The sequence below is a fragment of the Mirounga leonina genome, unplaced genomic scaffold (assembly GCF_011800145.1).
Source record: "Mirounga leonina isolate KUSES-001 unplaced genomic scaffold, KU_Mleo_1.0 Mir_95, whole genome shotgun sequence".
Lineage (NCBI taxonomy): Eukaryota > Metazoa > Chordata > Mammalia > Carnivora > Phocidae > Mirounga > Mirounga leonina.
Genome location: NW_023270865.1, coordinates 17,594,073 through 17,612,721, shown reverse-complemented (window position 1 = coordinate 17,612,721; position 18,649 = coordinate 17,594,073).

Below are 18,649 nucleotides of genomic sequence, written 5' to 3'. Positions count from 1 at the left end.
TTTTAGTAGCTCTAAAAATGTACTAATGTATGTATATGCATGTGTTCTTAGAGAGACAGTATGTGTGTATACATATATACTTAGAGACCTATCTATCATCTATTTACTATCTACTACTGTCTATCTACTATTGAGAGAGACAGAGAGAGGAGAGAGAGTATGATAAAGAAAACTACACAAAAGTTAGCAGCTGGTGAAAATGTGGTGATAAAATGTATACAGGTGTTTTTTGTTCCATTCAAGCAATGTGTTTGTTTAGTTTTGAAATTATGAAAAACTTACATATATATGAATAAATATATAAGTGTATATATTTTTTTATTCTGGCTCAGGTTTTCAGACAGTGTATGCATAGAGCTAAAAAATCCCACTGGAACTTTTCCCCCAAGTATAAAATTCTTACCATTGAGCGAACAGAATCCACACTATCACAGTATTCTCTGCTTTGCTAAATGTCTTTCATAACAACACTGTGAGTCAGGTATTCTATCCCCTAATCACGTGTATAAACCACGCTTTGAGCTGTAGGTAATTTCCCTAAGTTAATAAATGGCAGAAGTAGACTTGATAGGCAATTACAGATTCCCGAGTCCTCTTTGTGTGCTTTCCCCCCATGTGGGTACAGTATCAAACTTCTACCTCAGTACAATTAAAACCTGGCTGAGGTTTGTTCCATTCAACGCATGGAAAAAAATTCTGTTTCATGATGAATGCAGAGGAAATTAAACAGATTTAGGTCTTTGTTTAAATACTTCATTCCAGTTTTATTCCCATTGATGTTTTAATTCAAGGACCTAATGTGAAAATTGCCCCATTGGGTAATAAAGAAGCTAGATAAATTCATGTTAACCTAACTGATGATTTTATTAATGGAGATATATTTGAACTGTTGAACTCTAAATGAAAAATATAAAATAATCACCTCTCACAAGCCTTTGCTTTGGAGAAAATAATAGTATCAGGGAAAACCATTTGCTCCAGTGAAATGTACCTAATTTATGGAGAAAAACAGCTCTCACTTTTGCTACATAGCAAGATTTTTTTGTTTTTTTCCCGACTCTGACTCATTCAGCAGATCTTGACAGAGCCATGAAGGAGTTTTATTAAGGGGTTGGGCAATAAAGATTCAATAGAACTCTCAAGACATGGTGATTTTTTTCTGATGTGGAAGGATGTCTTCTTTCCTAGAGACTGAGACCAGCTGGGATTATCCTGTTTGTTGCTTTTGCATTACCTCCAAGACAAGCATAAACTAAAATGAAAGATTGGTGAGGATTGCTTTATTTCTTACAGAATAAGGACATTTGTTTTATTATAAGTGATTTCTTATCATGGTTTCTTTTAGTCAGAATTGTAAATTCTATTGAATTTAAATAGGTATCTATAATATATCAACTTTCTACAGACATACTACAGAAGCAAAAGTGTAATTTTTTGTATTAAAATCACAGGGTACAATTACATATGCAAAATGATTATACAGATAAGCTATATTGGCCCCATCTTAGTGGTTCAGAACGCCTGAATGAAGGCCATAAATCCACGGGCAATGCCAATATTTAGCAAGGACTTCCTAACTTTTCATTAACCCACAAATAAGCAGAGAATCATGAAATAGGCACATGTTCCCTTAGGGGGTCTCCTGCACTAAAGGAGTTTCCAAAACCCTCCTACACTGTTGGTGGGAATGCAAGCTGGTGCAGCCACTCTGGAAAACAGTATGGGGGTTCCTCAAAAAGTTGAAAATAGAGTTACCATACGATCCAGCAATTGCACTACTGGGTATTTACCCCAAAGATACAAATGTAGGGATCAGAAGGGGTACGTGCACCCCGATGTTTATGGCAGCAATGTCCACAATAGCCAAACTGTGGAAAGAGCCAAGATGTCCATCGACAGATGAATGAATAAAGAAGATGTGGTATATACACACAATGGAATATTATGCAGCCATCAAAAGGAATGAGATCTTGCCATTTGCAACGACGTGGATAGAACTGGAGGGTATTATGTTGAGTGAAATAAGTCAAACAGAGAAAGACATGTATCATATGACCTCACTGATATGAGGAATTCTTAATCACAGGAAACAAACTGAGGGTTGCTAGAGTGGGGGATGGGGTGGGAGGGATGGGGTGACTGGGTGATAGACACTGGGGAGGGTATGTGCTCTGGTAAGTGCTGTGAATTGTGCAAGACTGTTGAATCTCAGATCTGTACCTCTGAAACAAATAATGCAATATATGTTAAGAGAAAAAAAAAAAAGGTAGCAGGAGGGGAAGAATGAAGGGGGGGAAATCGGAGGGGTAGATGAACCATGAGAGACGATGGACTCTGAAAAACAAACTGAGGGTTCTAGAGGGGAGGGGGGTGGGAGGTTGGGTTAGCCTGGTGATGGGTATTGAGGAGGGCACATTCTGCATGGAGCACTGGGTGTTATGCACAAACAATGAATCATGGAACACTACATCAAAAACTAATGATGTAATGTATGGGGATTAACGTAACAATAAAAAATTAAAAAAAAAAACCCTAATGATGTGATGTATGGTGATTAACATAACATAATAAAAAATAAATTAATTAAAACAATGATTAAAATACAAAAAAAAACTGTGTAACAGAAGACCCAATGATTTCTATGCCTTAAAAGAAGAGCTTTGTTTTTTTTTTTTTTTGGTTGTTGTTATTTACTATAGTAAATTATTAATGTTTGCTGTTATCTAGTTTCACTTAAATATAATAAAAAATACACAAATCATAAATGAGACGTCATGGTTAAATAGGTAAAAACTCCAGATTATGATATGGAGTTGCTGTGCCCCTAAAGTACCCCATATGCCCATTTTCTTTTTTTTTTTTTTTTTTTTTATAAAGATTTTTATTTATTTATTTATTTGAGACAGAGAGAATGAGAGAGAGAGAGAGAGCACATGAGAGGGGGGAGGGTCAGAGGGAGAAGCAGGCTCCCTGCCGAGCAGGGAGCCCGATGCGGGACTCGATCCAGGGACTCCAGGATCATGACCCGAGCCGAAGGCAGTCGCTCAACCAACTGAGCCACCCAGGCACCCCCATATGCCCATTTTCAATCAATAGTTGCACACATCTCTCCACTCAGTCTAATCATTACTCTGAGTCTGTTTTTAGTTTTTTAAATTTCGTATGGATGAAATCCTAAGTACAACATCTTTTCGCTCTGGCACTTTAACTTAATAGTTTAATCTATATTTTTTCATCAAGAAATAGTTTATTTTATTGCTATATATAACAGAAAAGATGTATTCATTCTACTGTTAATGGACACTTCTGGTTATTTCCAGTTTCATCTATTGTAAATAAAACTTCTATAAACATTTATATATATTTTGTGGGGAGCATATATGCACTGAATTCTCTTGGGTTTACTTTAGGAATAGAATTGCTCAGTCATAGGGCGGGCTTACGGTTAGCTTTGGTGGATAAGGCCAAATATTTTCTCAAAGTGATTTTTTTTTTTTTTTTACCAATTTACACTTCTATTAGCAATGTGTCCAAGTTCCAGTTGTTCACATATTTCCTAATATTTGATATTGAAAGTCTTTCTTTAAAAAAATTAATATCAGTTACTCTTGTACTCATAATATTTCTTGTGTTTTTAATTTGCATTTTCCTGATGATTCAGTGATGTTGGGCATATTTTCATATGCTCCTTGGCAATGTGGAAATTTATTTTCTGTATTACCCATTCATGTGTTTCATACCTTTTTAAAACAGGTGGCTCATCTTGAATATACTTTTAAAAAGAAATATCCAATTTGAACTCATTTTTTCCCTCCAAACATCAAGAGGTTATTAGAATAACCACTTTTTTTTAGTTTAAAATTATGTAGAACAAATATACAGAACATAGTAGTTGGATTAATATAATAAAATTCCTGAAACGTAAATATATTTTTAAAGATTTTATTTATTTATTTGCCAGAGAGAGAGCACAAGCAGGGGGAGGGGCAGAGGGAGAAGCAGACTCCCCGCTGAGCAGGGAGCTGGAAGCACTACTGGATCCCAGGACCCTGGGATCATGACCTGAGCTGAAGGCAGACACTTAACTGACTGAGCCACCCAGGCATCCCCAAACATAAATATTCTAATACAAAAAACAAACAAAAAAAGCACAGACTACAGAAGAGCCATGGAGTATAAGAAAAAAAAATCACATATACACACATAAACATATTTATATCAATAGAGGCTTGAATGCTAAGCTCCAACATATAAAACAAAAATAAATCTGGCTTCGGTTGAAGTCTGAGGTGATACTGATCAGTATTTGCTTGACTTCTCTTCCACAAGTGATACTTGAGAAATTTCCAAAGCAGTGCTCTGCGTCTTGGTGATTGGTATATTCATCATCACTACAATGTCCTGTATAAAAGTAATTAAGTGGGGTCACCTGAGGGGCTCAGTCATTAAGCACCTGCCTTCGGGTTAGGGCATGATCCCAGGGTCCTGGGATCGTGCCCCACATCTGGCTCTCTGCTCAGCGGGGAGCATGCTTCTCCCTCTTCTACTCCCCCTGCTTGTGTTCTCTCTCTCGCTGTATCTCTCTCTCAAATAAATAAATAAAAATATTTAAAAAAATAAAAAATAAAAGTAATTAAGTGTAATTAAGTCATACACAAGGAACATGGTTAGACTTAAGATTCTGCTTCCCATATGTAGTGCATCTTCAGGGATTTCTGTGTGGCAGAAGGAAGGGGATTGTGAGATGAGAGATGATACTGAGCATAAAGAAAGGCAAATGACAGATCATGTAGATCGTGTAACTCATGGTAAGGACTTCCAGTATAATTCCTCAGTCAAAAAGGCAAAAATAATTTCAAATGTTAGGTCCTTCTTGAAAGAGGGAGTAATGTATACAAAGACAAAATGGATCTTGTTTGCTTGGAGAAATGCAGGTAATTCAGTATGGCAAGATATTAATGGAATATGGAAGGTGGATTATAAGTGAAGTAATTATGTGTTATGTAATGAATGTTTCGAATAAACTAGCTATTCCGGGTGCCTTTAAATATTTTTAGAGGTGAAGGGAGTATAAAGAAGGACCATTGAAAGTTTTTGTAAGGATGTGACAATCTCTACATTGCATTTTAGAGTGATCACCCTGGCATGGCTTGGATCACAGCAGATCTGGACATAGAGATATTGGTGAGGAAGCTGTCACCAGCATCTAAGGAGGAAGTAATATTGAATTATCCACAGTGTTGTTAGGATGGGGAAAAAAAAAAAAAGCTAAAGCAAATTAAGATATATTCATGAGTTAAAATTGTCTAAAGATAATGAATGGTTGGTTGGATAAACTCAACTGACATAAACAGTTAATCATGATGCTAGTAAATGCAGACAAAGACTTTTTGGCAAGACAAGGGGAAATTAGAGAAGATTAGTTAATTTTTTCAAGATTTCAAGAGAAATTGCTTATTAGGAAATTGAATATTATAATCTGGAGCTTAAAAGAGAAGTACTGGATGGAAATAAAAGCTTAGAGACAATACATTAGTGATATTTCAATCTACAAAATTGGATAAAACTATCCAAGAGAGATTGTATATATTTATATATGTATTTAATACATAATGATAAGTATAGTGAGAATAAATTTAACATGTTAAAGAAAAAGCAAGATCAGAATGGGGTACAGTGAGTTAAGTGAGCCAAAAAAGCCTGGATAGGTTAAAATACAGCCTGATCACACAGCTACATGGGGACCATGGTGTAGAGTTGGGATTTTATCCACAGAATGTTATGGAAGCTATTGAATAGTTAGAAGCAGGGTTCTGAGAGTATCTAATTTGCATTTTTCAACAGTTATTCTGGCTCTGACTGCTTTATGGAACATTGGAGGCAGTGGGCTGCATTACAGGCTTCAGGCATATTAGGAAAGTATTGTTCTAGCCGAGGTGAGAGATGACAATGGAGGACAAAAGGGTTAGTACTGGATTGATATGAGATTCTGGGTTTATTATAAAGGTAGAGCTAATAGGACTTGTTGATAGACCTGTCAGCATTTATGAATTCTGGGGGTGAATTCTGGGGTTTTTACTTTTTACTCAGAGTTACGACATGAATTACAGTTGCACTGGGGGGCCTTATGAAGAGCAGGATTTTTGGAAGTTAGTATAATTAAGAATTTAATTTTTAAATTCCTATTTTTCACCTCAGTGAAGATGTTAAAAAGGTAGTTGAATATATACAAATTTGGAACCTAATGAAGAGCTGTAGGCTGGTGATATTAATTAGAGACTACATTTAGGAGTTATTTAAAGCCACGGGTCTGGGCAAGGTGACCCAGGTAATGAATATGTACAGAGATGAGAATAGGCATGCATAGCTCTGGTGAAGAGAATAATGATGATTATGGCAATACCATTTATTATTTATAAGCCATAGAAAAAAATATAATCTGACAAAATATACCATCCCCTCTAATATCTACAAGTAAGCTCTCTTTTCTGAATATTTGTAGTTTTACAGGAAGTGAGTATAATGCAACCTGTTTAGTGCCCCCCTCATAAAATTTCCATCTAATGTTTGGTTCTACTTTACTTTTTGGCAGGGGGCAACCTATAGCCATTCAGCCCCCTCCCCCTGACCTCTTCTATCATGAATAATATTAGTCTTAATGCTCTCACATACAGAATCTTTTAGGCAGTTCTCAGGAAGGTTCAAATTTCTCCCTGATTATTCTGCAGATGATTGTCTTTTACTATCTGACCCCCTTCTTTTCTCACCCAAAGCATTTTATCTAATTACTTCTTGCAAACACATACATTTTTGAGGAATGTTTGTGTATTTTCAGACATATATTTTGACTAAATATGTGATTTTCATTCTAATTTGTGCTCATGAAATCCTATATTTGATGCGGGTGTGTGACTGACATACAAGGTTTAAAAATTAAGTCTAATAAAATGTAATTTCAGCTACATTCTTGAATGCATCTGAGGAGTTACTGCAAGATGAAATTATAGAAAATGGTGAGGGAAGAGGAAGTAAGAGACAGGGCAGATTTTATGGAATTACTTGGGAGATGATCTAAAATGCAGCTACTCAAAATAGTGTCTCATAATTCAAGAACCAGTTGTAGGGTGTATAATTCAGTTTGACTGATAGTTCTGGTGATATGCTTCACTTACTCTTTGATAATAATGAGCCTAAGAATGTCAAGAAGGAGGCTCCCTTTTTAATATATCATATGTAATTTTAACTCTGGAAAACACTGGTGTTGATTACCGTTGTACCGTTGGATGTTATTATTATATCATCTCTTAAGTGCAGTGCAGGAGACCATTTACATAATGAACTTATTCATCTACTCACTCTAAATCCTCACTGTATTGTTACATTGTTACTGTCTTATCTCAGAATATCTGTTACATCCTGTCTTTATTACCTTGGCCATATTTCATATTTTAATCTTTCCCTATTTCATGGTTTTTATGTATATGAATTTCATCCTGGAAGTATTCAGCATTCATTCGGAGCCTAGATTTTAATCATCTACCATTTTTGGACTATATCTTACCTTCACTGTTATAGCTCTACTTGATTGCTAGCTCTAAAAATTCTCATTGCTATGGATTGAAGTTTGCATTCCCCAAAATTTACAGGTTGAAACCCCAATCCCCAATGTGATCATATGTAGAGTGAGGATTTTGGGGGGGGTGATTAGGTCCTGGGGGTGGGGGGCCTCCTGATGAGATTACTGCCCTTATAAGAAGACAGTGGAAAGCTTGTTGCTGTTCTCTCTTTCTCCCACATGAGGATACAAGGAGAAACCAGGAAGAATGTCCTCACCAGACACTGGATCTGTTGGTGCTTTGGTCTTGGACTTTCCAGATACCAGAACTGTGAGAAATAAATGTCTGTTGTTTAAGCCACCAGGTTAATTGTATTTTGTTATAGCGACCCAAACTAAGACACTGATGCTTCAGTGTCGGAGAGCGAATTTCCGCAAGATCTTCAAAACTTGGGACTTAGACCTTGGAGCGATTTCTTCCTTCATAATTTTTAACAGTTTTTTTGAGATGTCACGTACCATATGATTCATTTCAAAAATGTATGTGTACCTCAGGGAAGGCTGAGAAGGCAACATTTAAGTCAAGCCTTGAAATTCCAGTTAAGCTAGTGCGGCTTGCTTTTACTTAGAGTGAGATGGCTTTCAAAGCCCTCCTCCATAATCTTCTAAAACTATTTTGGGCGTGGTGGCACTTGAGGATGTAAAGGAACTAAGTCTCTCTGTCTGTACTCTGAGGAAGGTGTCTTACAATTGCAGCTTTCTGCTCTAGAAAGATTGTCTGATAATAAATACGGAAATCCACTTAATATAAATATTAATTGTAATAATCACAGTAAAACCACGCACTGTGGATATTGGCAGGGATCTCTCCTCAGGTGTCCTATTCAGATGGGCTAACATCACAATGCTGGTTCGACTTGTAACCTACTTGCAGCGGCTGGTAAGGACCTGCCATTTCCCTGCTCAGTAACTTCCGATATCAGTGTTGTAAAGTGGCTCTGTGATGGGTAGCAGGCGGGGAGGGATGGTTCATTACCCCAGATCATCTCATACTTGTTATCTCTCTCACGTGAATGGAGGGCACAAGATGAAAGAGTTTAACAGGCACAACCGCTCTGGTAGACACATAGTGCAGTGCTTAGTGAGCAGAATACCCCCTTTCCTTTAACTTCTAAACGCCTCTAGCAATTATGTTATCTTTGTAATGGTTCTTTTGCACGTGTATACATATGATTTTGTGTGCAAAGAACATTTCTAAAGGAGTAAGGAATTGATAAGCAGTTGCCCCTATATAAATGGTACTACGATTATTAATACGCAATTTAAATGTCTCTATTCCCAAGGACTGCTTTATTGTTTGTTTATACAATGTCATCACAAAATATGCATTCAAAAACTAGATATTGCTATGTGTACCTAACAACAACAACAAAGAAAACTTAATAGGAACAAGCATATGCCCAGTACCAAACTTAAGACAGAATATAAACCCTTCCTTTGAAGGCACCTGAGTGCCTCCTCAGAACAACTTGCTTTCCTGTCCCCTCTCAGGGGTAACTACTAATCCTGACTGTGTTACGAATCATTTTCTAGCATTTCTGTATAATGTTTATCTGAAGGTGTGAATATCACTAAGCAATGTAGTTTTTAGTTTTTAGTTTTAATGTTTGTATACGTGGAGGCATACTAAGAGTATTCTTTTATGACTTAATTTAATACACATTGTCTTGATATTTATCTGTTATAAAGATACACTCACACACACATATATGTGTATATGTATATACGGACTAAAATGGACCAGATGCATATAAATATAGCATTTATAGTTTGCATTTGTATACATATAACTTTATTTGTGCATTAAAACAGTGCCACAATAAATATTCATGCATGTTCCTGGTGAGAATTAAGGTTCTCTTGGAGTGGATGTCTGGATTTTATCATATGATTCCTCTTACTTTGACTAGGTCATGCCAAAAAGTGTTTTCCAGGGTGATTGTAGCAAACTTGTATCATCATCAGTTCATGAGATATATACTCTTTATAGTTTGGCATTGTCATATTGTTTTCAAATAAACCTATTTTTTTTTTAGTTCTGTTTGTTTAAGAACGATAATAACACATTATACAGTCAAATGTCAAATTACCTAAATGCCATATGGTAATTCTTATTTGTGAGATCATAAGTTTTCACAACGCTAAATGACACAGAGGTAAAACACAACTCTGTTTTCCTACTATTTATTCTTTTTTTTTTTCCTGCTGCCCTGTTTGGATTATTATGTAAAGAAATACGGATTTCTTTACTCTCCTACTCTCACATGTGTGGCAACACAGTGCATGGAAAGAAAATTGTCATCAGCAAAGGAAAACATCCATCTGAGTCAGAGTTCTCCTACCCTTGGGCAATCACCTAACCTTTCATTGACTCAGCCAGTTCATCTATAAAGGGAAAGTAACAAAGCCTATTCATAATAATGGTTGTTGTAAATACTGGAAATATTGTATTCACAAGCCTGGCAGAGTGTCTGATATATTTCCAGCAGTTAATAAAAGGTAGTTAACATTTTACTATGAGGATTTCATATTGAAGACCTTAGTCCTCATTGTACCTGTGAGCTTCTTTGACAGTCTCTTTTTTCCTTGCCATTCATTGTCTGGTTTTGTATTATCCTTCTATAAATAGCTTCACAATTGGGTAAATTTTCCACTTTATTTATTTTTAAAGATTTTATTTACTTATTTGAGAGAGAGAGAGCATGAGCTGGGGAGAGGGGTGGGGAGGAAGAGGCAAAGGGAGAGGGAGAAGCAGATTCCCTACTGAGCAGAGGCTGAATCGCAGGATCCTGGGATTATAACCAGAGCAGAAGGCAGATGCTTAACCGACAGAGCCACCCAGGTGCCCCAGTTTTCCATTTTAGAGATTAAAAATGTATTTTCATAATTGGCTTTCCTTTGAACTATGCATATGCAGCCTGACTCCCAATATTTTCACTTTCTCTTTCTTTTTCTGATTCATATATTTTTGTTGTTGTTGTTAAGCTCAAGTAATTGACAAGAAAAGGAATTCTCATTTCAAAATGATACATAATGTATCATGGATACCTTATGTAATTCTAGGAAGGGTAAAAGATAGTTGTCAGAATTTCCCCTTTTATTCTGCATAAACGGCGGACCGTGCATTGAAATGGTAGATAAGGGTGCCTGGGTGGCTCAGTTGGTTGAGCATCTGCCTTCAGCTCAGATCATGATCCCAGGGTCCTGGGATCGAATCCTGCATCGGACTCCCCACTCAGCGCAGAGCCTGCTTCTCCCTCTCCCTCTGCTGCTCCCCTGCTTGTGCTCTCTCCCTCTCTCTGTCAAATAAATAAATAAATAAAATCTTAAAAAACAATTAAATGGTAAATAAAATAAGCCCTTCAAGAAGCAACTCCAACTTATAAACTTGGCTCTGAAAACTTTGACCATTGTGTTTGGTCAAAGTCATTCAGTCCAGCATGTGTCAACATGAAATGAAATTAGACTTCCAGGTTTTAGTTACACCTGAGCATGTGTGAAAAACTAGTGGGAAGGGTTGTGAAAAGGCATTGGTAGGGGCTTAAGATAATACAGCCAGATTTTCCTAAACCCAAAACAGTGACCTTAAGAGAGCATCAAACCCTAGTCAATGGGGCAGAATGGAGTTGCTAGGAGTCAACTCTGTTTGGTACCCAGCCACTCTGATGCCTGTGTAGGTTGTCAGGTAACAGAGTTGACCAAAAAATGTATAAGAAATCTATACTCAATCTGTAGTAAATCCCTGTAGGAGATATTGCTGATAGTCTTGAGGATATCAGATCTCTACTTCATGAATCAGTAGGACTGAGCGTCGTGGTGGAAAAGTCACTGAGATCACTGGGTGAAGACTTAACGATATTTGAGTTAGATATGCTTTACTTGGCAATGCCCAGGGGCACCTGGAGGAGGATGTCTGGCCTTCTAAGGGACCAGAAGTTTTGAGCAGCAAGTGGATGCAATGAGCCAATTAAATTTCACTTTTGAAAATAACTACATTTATATACATAATGGAATCTAAGAAAATTTGTGTTAACCTGGACTATGAAGATTAGTGGCATATTATAATTAGCCAATTCCTACACAGTTGAAGGTCAACTGTTACACTACTATTTCTGACATATAATTCCGTGTTTTAGGTGAACAGTTGCACTGAAAACAAAAAAGAAAAACAAAAAACAAAAACACCTGAAACAGCACTTGTCAAAACTTACCCTCTGTTTCTACATTATGGTGGCAGGTAAAATGAGCTTCTTAAGAACTACTACAAATGATGACAAAGTAAATTACTGGCAATTCACAAATGTTTTATTAAGAGTTCAGAGTTAGAGGGGCACCTGGGTGGCTCACTCAGTTAAGCATCCGATTCTTGATTTCGGCTTAGGTCATGATCTCAGGGTAGTGGGTTGAGCCCCATATAGGGCTTTGTGCTCAGCAAGGAGCCTGCTTCTCTCTCTTTCTCTCTCTCTCCCTCTGCTCCCCACCAGCTCTTTAAAGTCAATAAAGAAATCTTAAAAAAAAAAAAAAAATCCAGTGTTAGAAATGAGCTTTCAAAATGTTGATTAATCAGAGATTGTGATATACTTAAACCAAAGTCTGCTGCTAAACACATACACACACACACACACACACACACATTAATATTAGTTCATTTTCAATTTAGAAGAAAGGAAACACTTATTTTTATTTATTTATTTATTTTTAAAGATTTTATTTATTTATTTGACAGAGAGATAGAAGAGCACAAGCAGAGGGAGTGGCAGAGGGAGAGGGAGAAGCAGGCTCTGCACCAAGCAGGGAACCCGATGCGGGACTCGATCCCAGGACCCTGAGATCATGACCCGAGCCGAAGGCAGACGCTTAACCATCTGAGCCACCCAGGCGCCCTAAAGGAAACACTTATTAAGTGAGACCTTCTGTAGAAATATGAGTGGAGGGATTATCTAGGAATGAAATTTGATAAAATATTAGTTAGAACCAGTTGACAAAGAAATATGGTAATTATAATAGAAAATAGTAACATCTGCATTAGAAAATTTAGTAGGAACTTGATATTTACTAAAATATGTCTCTCCCAAATTCATATGTTGAAGCCCTAACTCCCTGTATCTTTGGATACAGACAGAGCCTTTAGGAGATACTTAAGGTTAAATGAGGTCACAAAGGTAAGGATCTAATCCAACAGAACTGCTGTCCTTATAAGAGGGGGGGAGGAATCACCAGATATCTCTCTCTCCCCTCCATGTGACGACACAGGGAGAAGGCAGCCATCTGTAAGACCTGTTTTCAGAAACACACTATACTGGTACCTTGATCTTAGATTTCATAGCCTTCAGAACTCTCAGAAATAAATTCCCATTGTTTAAGCCATCAAGTTTATGTTACTTTGTTATGGCAGCCCAAGCAACTAAATTGTTATTTTTAAAAAAATATTAAGGTTTTATTTATTTGAGAGAGAGAGAGAGAGAGCACAAGCAGGGTGAGGGGCAGAGGGAGAGGTAGAAGCAGACTCCCCCCTGAGCAGGGAGGGAGCCAGGACAAATGAGGGTTGATCCCAGGACCCTGGGATCATGACCTGAGTGAAGGCAGATGCTTAATCAATTAAGCCACCCAGGCACCCCCAGAGTACTAATTGGTTCACTTAGCTACATAGCTCATCACGGTCAGAGCATAGTTATAACTCAGAACTGTTTTAAGAACCACTCATGCAGTTCTTCTCCAGGAATAGAAATAGTACCCAGTTTATGCCTGAGTGCTAACCTACCTCTTAATTCTTAGAGCATGTATAAAAACTAGAAGGATTGATTGATTAATTGATTAAGTGATTGATTGATTTTCAGCAGTTGTATTCCACTTATCCCATCCCTCTTCTCTGAGAGAAAAAGCCCAGAAAGTACATTCTAATGTGGATTTTTCTGCTTCCATAATCAGTATCTTTTATTTTTATCAATGGATGCATAAAAGACATATGCGAATCATCTCCTTGACTTTGTACAACATATGTCTCTCTGGGTAGAATAACCTATTCCTTTAAACCAAGAAGGGTTTTGTTTTTTGTTTTATAAGTTTGCTGAAGCTATTTCAATTCTTAGAATGCTTAATGTGCTTAACTTTAAATTCTTTTGGCAAGAACTTTAACATTGACTTGTTTGTCTACATCACCAATGATGTGCTGAATAAGTTGTAGGTACGATATTGCCCACAATTTTGTGCCAAATCAAACCTACGTTTCTTGTATAATCACATATAAGTATCCAAAAATGTATTTATGAAAAAAGAGATTTTCTTTTCCCTTCATCCGAGCTTAATTTTACTGATTCATTGAAATACAGTGTTTGCAGGAAAAGGAAGCTTTCTTTTTAATCAATGATAGGCAGATCACACAAAATTCAGGAGTTCAGGTGGGACCCCAAAAAAGTAAATCATGATAGTAAATAGACATTAATGTGAAACCAGATAACTTCCCAGAGCGAATAATCGATGTTATTACAATATAGACTTATGGGCTGAGAAAACAATTGGGAGTCATCATTAGATGCTGGATCTATTGTATCTAGTCTTAATATTGTTAAATATTTGCAATCCCTTTCATTCTCCCTTGCACTTTTTTTCCCCCAATGCTAGGAGAGTCAAGTATCTCTGTGACCTTACTTTAATTTGATTTAAACATCAATACAAAAGCTTCATAAGCACATTGTGAAGTAAAGTAATTTATTTTTCCATTATTACCTCTGGGAATTATGGGGCATCCTGGACATAAATTCCAATGAGAGTCCTGTTCACTTGCACAGTAACAAAAAGAAAAGTCAATTCTAGAGACAAAAACTCAATAAGGTAGGGATGAAATTCTGTATAACCATTAAATTATCCCTTTTAAGGTAGAATTTTTATCTGTACTTATTTTTATATAATTGCTTCAATTTAACTTTGGAAAGTTCAGTAAATAGATGTTTTCAAGTGACCATTAGGAAGCAATATTTTGATGATGGAAATCTTAGTAAATTACATTCATTTCAAAAGTTGTTTTTAATAAAATATAACAAAATGGTGAAAACTTTGACTAGATCTTTTGATGAACTCTCTACTGCTACAACTTAACATTTCTAGCATTCTCCTATTCGTACCTTTCATGCTCACAAATAAGGTTAACCTGGTGCCATAAATATCATGAACTTTATTTTTTTACGAGTCAGCTACTTTTCTTTTTAATACCGAGGTCATGGATTTCACTCTTAAATCTGTCTGACTCTTTTTCAAATGAATGTCATTCCAAGGTCATATGAATCACAGAAAATCAGAGCAAATGAAGCAGAATGATACAGAGATCATGCCTCCTAAAGAAGTTGCCCCAAATGCTATATCCTCATGCCAATGAGCAAATTGTGTTATTCTAGTACCCTAGGGACGTGAAATATTTATACATCATTTAGCTCAAGAGTAAGCCATGAATGTTAAATCACTTATTTTTTACATAATGTTTTATTTATGAATGGGGGAAGGGTAAACTACAAATTATCATCTTTATTAAAAAGTATTTAAAATTATTTGCATCAGTTTGCTCTGTTATTGATGTAATGCTGGTAAATGATATACTGCTTTTTCCTCTTGTGAACAGTGAGTTTACTTAGATATTTATCTGACAATTATTTGAGATCTTACTGCATCCCAGATCCTGTGCATAAAGCTGGGCTACGAAGATGGAGGCCACATTTGTTTCTGATCTAGCAGGAAACAGTGTTGTATAAATAAATAACTATATCCATTCATTCACCAGGACATGTAGTGAGTTCCTCCCGTGTCAGGCATTCAGGGTCACAGCGGGGGCAACAATGAACAAAGCTGAGAAGGGCCTTCTCTTCTGGGTTTATATTTTAGTGTGAGGAAACAGATAAACACATACAAATAAATTTTTAAAATATGAGAAACAAGATCATGTGATTTTGGAAGGCATCTTTCTGGAGACAATGCTTTACCTGATACTTAATGACAAAAGGAGCCAAGTAACTATCAGTGAGAAAAACATCCCCCCAAATAAACAAACAACAAAAAGGAAGAACAGCCTAACAGAGCTTTGGTTAGTGCAAAGGTCCTACAACAAGAATAAACTCAGTGTCTTTGAGGAAAGGAAACCAGTCCAGTATGGCTGAAGCAGAATAGGGAAGGGTGAAATAGAGGAGTGGGGGGTGGGTAATCAGGGAGCACCTCAGAAAGAGCTTTAAATTAAAATAAAAGATTTTAATCCAATTTCAAGTGGAGGCTACTTGAAGACTTTAAGCCAGGAGTGAAATGATTGGTTTACATTTTACAGGGATGATTCTCGTGGCTGATGGAGGATGTATGAATGATGCCAAGAGAAAAAGCAGGGCAACTATTAACAGTTGTCCAAGCAAGACATAACAGTTCTTAGATAACGGTAAAGATGAGAAGTAGATGGGTTTTGTATGTTTTGCTCATTGATAAGATATGAGTGTGTGAGGCAAAGGGGAAGTTAAAAAATACATATTTTTCTGTGTTGTTGGCATAGTATGGAATGAACAGTTAATGTTGTGGGAGGAAAATGAAAACACTTTTCCCATAGAAAATTACAGTTGAACTATTGAAAATTCAACAGCAGCATAAATAGGATATTAAACTAAAGGTACAGGGGCGCCTGGGTGGCTCAGTCATTAAGCATCTGCCTTCGGCTCAGGTCATGATCCTGGGGTTCTGGGATCGAGCCCCGCATGGGGCTCCCTGCTCCGTGGGAAGCCTGCTTCTCCCTCTCCCACTCCCCCTGCTTGTGTTCCTGCTCTCACTATCTCTGTCAAATAAATAAAATCTTTAAAAACAAAATAAAATAAAGGTACAGAAATGAGCCAAGGATGGAGATATCATGGTTAGATAATTCTGGGTATTCCAATGTGATGAGAACAAAGAAACAGAGATGAGACAAACACCATAATTGGAACAAGATTGTGATTATGCTAAGAAGTTTGGACATAGCCTATAGGAATTCAGAATATGGAGAATACATGTTTTTGAGATTATTAAAATAATACATAAAAATAATATTAGAGTTTTTGTAATTGTTTATAGTTTTCAAAGAGCTTCTTATATATACTGTTACATTGGATTATACTGTGGAACCAGAGAAAAAATAAATGGCATCCTCTCTCACTAGGGATGCCAGCAAAAAGAGAATCTGCTGTGGAAGTTGGCAAAACTATAATGAATTTCTGGGCAGAGTGTGATGGAGAGGATCCCTATCAAAAGAATCAACTGGAGATATGCTTTCACTGTATGGCTGTCAGCCACAAAACAGCATAATAGTAAAGAATATTTTGTTATAACTCCCTATTTTATTTATTTTCTGCCTCTGCCTCCCCCTTTCCACTAGAATATAAACTAAAGATGGTGGAAGTTTTTGTCCATTTTGTTCACAAATGTATTCCCATGCACCAAGAACAGAATCTGACATATGGTTGGGACTCTCTATATCTTTGATAAATTAATTAATGTCTTTATCTGAAAAGAATGAAGAAAGACCAGGGTTTCTCCTGGTTTTATTTGCAGAAATTAAGTAAAAGATTGACCTCAGTGAAGTCTTCCGGATTCATGGGTTGAATACTTATGAATCACTGGAGACTCGGAAATGATACATATTTGAGGGGCTCACCCACAAAATTCTGAGTCAGCTGTATTGAGGTGAATCAAATTTAAGTGTTTCATGTTCTCGTACTGAGGCAGATCATCATGGACACAGAGCTAACCAGAATGGAGGTATTCTGTGAAGACAGTCAGAATACCGAGTTTAACAACTGAAAATTAGACGATGTTCACCTACAAGGATTTTAGCCCTTGGAAAGTGAAAAGCAAAAAGTTATTTCCGACTCTCATAAACTAGCATATGAAGGATGCTTGACAGCCTGGTGACAGTCTGGGTCTCTGCTGGTTGTCAGGGAAGTCCGCAGGCTGCCTCATGGTGGTTGTGGACAGTGGCAAGATGGCTACTCTCATGTGATTTGCAGTTCAGTCAATAGAAATTTAAAAGAAAAGTTAGATGTCATCTCAGAAAGAGTAAAAAGTTTTCCTACCACATTAGTAATTATTGGCGATGTTGGAACTAGGACTTAGGTTATGCAACTATATATAACTCTGGGAGTATGAATTGATATGGCTTTCACTGCCTACTCTCCTCTCTGCTTCATGTCATGTGCTGGGTTGCTTGTAATTTCTCTCCACACACATAACCCTACTGCGCAGCTTTCTACTTGGGTTCATATGATTTTCACTTCGTGAAATGCCATTCCCATAATTTTCAACTTCTTTAAAGGTAACTACTACTCGTTAGTGGACAGTTTGGCAGAGCTGTCTCCTCTAGGCATCCTTACCTGACAACCATCACTCCTGATAGGGCGGGTACTCTCCTTCTTGTGTAAATTTTGAGCACATCTCTAGCGTCAGGATACATCTATTTATGTGTTAAGCTCTCCCACTAGACTCTCTATTTCTTCATGATTGTTATATTGGCTAGTCTTAATCCAGAACTCAATATAGTTTCTCATATATAGAAACTGATCCATAATTTATCTTTTATTATTATTATTATTATTATTACTATTGTGTGTATGTGTGTGTGTGTGAGAGAGAGAGAAAGAGAGAGAGAGAGAATGAGTCTGAGCCCTACCCTTTGGTTCTGCCATCAGGTCTTATTTCTTAAAATATAATGTTTTCTGCCAAAGGCATTTTCAAGAAAGATAATAATAACAACAATTTGAAGTTGAAAAAGTAGCACTATACAGAATTTGGTTTATATAGTTGATACTGCTGTTATTTTTTTTTTCCTCTCTGAATACCATGATAACTGACCAAGGAATGAGTTTTCACGAGTATGCTCAATATGCTTTGATGATTGAGACTTTTAACCAATTACAATTAAGAAGATAAACAACTTTTATGTCAGCTAGAAAGAAATAAAACATACCAGTTTGTTCATTTTTTGCAAGAAGCCTTGATGAGACCATGCTCCTTAATCATCTGCTGATTATGAGAGAGGAA